The sequence below is a fragment of the Tetranychus urticae genome, chromosome 3, assembly GCF_039701765.1.
Source record: "Tetranychus urticae isolate SD_2017Ah chromosome 3, NJAU_TeUrti_SD_1.0, whole genome shotgun sequence".
NCBI classification, from domain to species: domain Eukaryota; kingdom Metazoa; phylum Arthropoda; class Arachnida; order Trombidiformes; family Tetranychidae; genus Tetranychus; species Tetranychus urticae.
This window is the reverse complement of record NC_142960.1, coordinates 13758832-13762237: the sequence shown is the minus strand read 5'-3', so window position 1 is coordinate 13762237 and position 3406 is coordinate 13758832. Positions and strand designations below refer to the sequence as shown.

Sequence of the window (3406 nt, the reverse complement as noted above, 5' to 3'; positions counted from 1 at the left end):
TCAAAATGAAATTTTAACAATGAAAAGTCAATCCAATCAAAGCAAGTTCACTCTTCGATGATTGTATCTTGCTTTCACTTTCATATAATTTAGGCATAAAATGGTCTGTAATTTTGATCAATGCTTTCATCTTTGCTCATCTTTCATCTAGCTTTCGCTATCAATGTCATTGCTTTTGATGATTTCATATCAACAAACTCGTGTTCAACTTAGCTGCATAATTCATTACTTCCAGAATCATTAATAACTCCTTCGATAACAAAGGTAATGTGTTTCAATCAACAACTCCACGAGGCAACTACAATCAGACTCAATAAGTTAATAACCTCACAGATGAAAAAAACTTCACAGGCATCTTGGTTTCCCTCTTGATCATCATCTGTTTTACAATCATTCCACTTGGGCTGAACCAGTTTTCTAAATAGGAGACAATGGTTTCCAATAAGCAAGAAATGTTACTTTTAACACCTCTGTGCTAATAGGACCAACTCCAAAAAGCAAGCAATGGTTTCTAAAAAGGAGAAAATACTTTTTAAATAGAAGCAAATGTTAGTCTTTTTTGAGTATTTTCAGTGAAAATGACTCGTAAAGTTAATTAGGCGATCAAAAAATTAATTACTGAATTTTATTTTGAGGATATTAGATGCACGAAAATCGCCGAAATTTATAGTTTGAATATTAATAAAGTTCTTGGTATCTTGATAAGATACAAAAAACGGTGAAATTATTGAAAATTAGCGAAAAACATTTGCTTCGATTTAGAAAGCATTTTCTCCTTTTTAGAAACCATTGCTTGCTATTTGGAGTTGGTCCTATTAGCATAGAGGTGTTAAAAGTAACATTTCTTGCTTATTGGAAACCATTGTCTCCTATTTAGAAAACTGGTTCAGCCCAAGTGGAATCACTGTATCAATTGAGCTTTCCTCTTGGCCTTTATTGTTCGAAGTGAGAAGCAGAAGAACAGCAAAAAATTGACCTTAAAAATTCCAATACATTTTGAATCCTTTTCTAGGGCCACTTAACTTTTATTGCCCGCAATATTGATTTATCGATTCTTATTATAATTTTTCCATTTTTTGTGTCATCCTGAAGTACACAAAAGATACAAAATAAACAGGATTGAGTTGACATTTTGATAAAAAAGAAAGCAAATAATGACGAAAATATCAATTGTGTAAGCAAAATAGAAGCGATAAAAAACTTGAAACAAGATGAATCGGTGGAAATGTCCAAAATCTGATTTGAATTGCAAAGTATCCAAAAAATATAAAAATAAGATAAATGCAATGAAAAAAGTGTAAAAAGGTTGACAAGTTTTGTAAATTGTCAACTATTACTTTGAAGCGACAAAAGTTGCAATTTTTTTCCTTCGACCAGACTTGATTACGTGATTACTTAAAATATCATTAATCTGAAATCATTAAATTGTTGATGGAAGATATGTTTCGTCACATTTAGCATTACATAGTTAACAGAGTCTTTACATTCAACAAATTGATGTCCTTTTTCCGTTCAATGTCATGTTTGGTAATACATGGAAAGATTTTCGATTAATCATCAGCTACATTATCAATCTAATGCATACAGTTGGGAAAAATAAAGAGCCCAGGATTAACCCGATATGTTGAAAGTTAACAGAGCAGGCATGATAATATGCTGGAAAATCAATGAATATGAAGCAAAACTTGTGATCAAATTCAATGACCCGAGTCAAGTGGAGTAAGCAGATGAAGAAGGGAAGATAAATGAAGATATTAGAGAAAGTGTCGGAAGATCGGGAAAGTGTAAGCTCATCAAGTAAAAAATGATTTGTTTATTGGTAAAAGGATTGCTAATAGAGGTAATTTGTTAAGGTGTAGGTGAGTTTGTGATATAAAAATAAAATAACCATCAAAGGAAAAGGTGATAAAAAGGAGTAAAAAAGAGTAAAAAAAAGGAAAAGTAGAAAGCAAAAGAAAAGGAATGAAAAAAAATATGGTTCTTAAAGCACAGGATGTTGAAATGAATGAAGAGTGATGGATGTTGCAAGGTGTTGTTGAGAAATAGAAGCTCAGATCAGGGGAGAAACCGGTGATGTTACCAGAAGAATCAGATGTTATCAGTGAATACCAGAATGTTTAGCTTTTGTTGCATCATAACACAGATAATCAAATATTACAAAAATATTAAATTGTGAGTTGAATGATTTCACTTCACCCAATGTTTTGTAGTCGAATGGCATATCATGGCAAAATGGTGAAAACATGATAATGGAGGAAAGAAATGGCAAGGAAAATGAAAAAAGGATATAAAAGGTAATAAACTTGATGAAAATTTATTTAGCATTTTGCTGGAAAAAAGGTTATCAAATGTCTTACCTTTGTTTTTGTTTTAAAGGTTTCTTGTGTTCAATTTGATTGAAGAAAGGTCATATTGGGTACATTAATTATAATCACTTCTCGTTTCATGACTTACCTAATTAATCCCTGAAATAAATGATTCTTACCTTGTTGATTGAGTTTGCTCCACCCATAGTTAAGTCACACTAGGATGTCCAATGTATTAGGAAATAATAAAGAGATAAATGTTGATTACACAAAGTCAAGTGTAGAGATGAAAGTAATAAAAGACGAGATGATTTTTCGCTTGGGATCGATCATAAACCTTATAATCGATCAAAATTAATATGTAAAGATGCGATTATTTCGGTTAATGAAAGCTAATTGCGAGTCATCAACCTGTTAACCGATGTTGTAAGCCTGTGCACATCATTGGACAATAATTAAAGCTGATAAGAGAGGGAAAATCAAATTCCCTTTTGAACCTTTCATAGAGAACCAGAGATTACACAATTAGTCCTTGAATCTCTATAAAATCAATAAAATCTTCAGAACCAACATGATGATCATCATCGTCTTCCTTTATTCCTTCACTCAAGTCCTCAAGACATTCAGTGTGATTAGTCACAATAACCAGAATCAAGGTTAAACTCAATTGTAAAGCATTGAGTAAGAGGCAAGACTAGAGGCAAAACTTACAGAACCGTGGCTTTGAGGTGAAAATTACATTTTTTTCGGAGAAGTAAAAATTTCAGTTTTGGAATATTATTTCGATGAGTTTTCTGAAACTATTAATAGATAGACATAGTTTTGGAATCTTCTAGCTAGAATTAGTCACAATTTCTCAGATCGTGTAGATCAATCATAGTAATGAACTGTTTCTCAACCGAGTAATCCCAGAATTTGTTTATCTAGTTTCTGCTTTCAATGCCTAATTTTCATCTCAAAGGTTACTGGTTTGATTATCCATGTATACATATTTATTGTGGCAGTTACGCCTTGCTCATCATATGCTTTCATGATAAATGGCTTTCTGTGAGGATTCACTAGACTTTTCAGGCTAAAAAATTCACATAGAATCTCGTTGA

The 3406-nt window shown here is 32.0% G+C and overlaps 1 long non-coding RNA gene across 3 annotated transcripts; it reads right to left on the bottom strand.

Annotated features, from left to right (window-relative positions):
• Window positions 1–990: 990 nt before the first annotated feature.
• LOC112539063 (uncharacterized) lies at window positions 991–2831 on the bottom strand. 3 transcript variants are annotated; one of them, XR_016200306.1, is made up of 3 exons: window positions 2486–2814; window positions 2358–2380; window positions 991–2302 (listed from the first exon to the last, which is right to left on the bottom strand). It is a non-coding gene; the product is annotated as an uncharacterized LOC112539063 (long non-coding RNA). The 3 variants fall into 3 exon arrangements; XR_003082634.2 differs by having other exon boundaries at window positions 991–2190; window positions 2486–2751; XR_003082632.2 differs by having other exon boundaries at window positions 2358–2831.
• Between the last annotated feature and the right edge of the window lie 575 nt (window positions 2832–3406).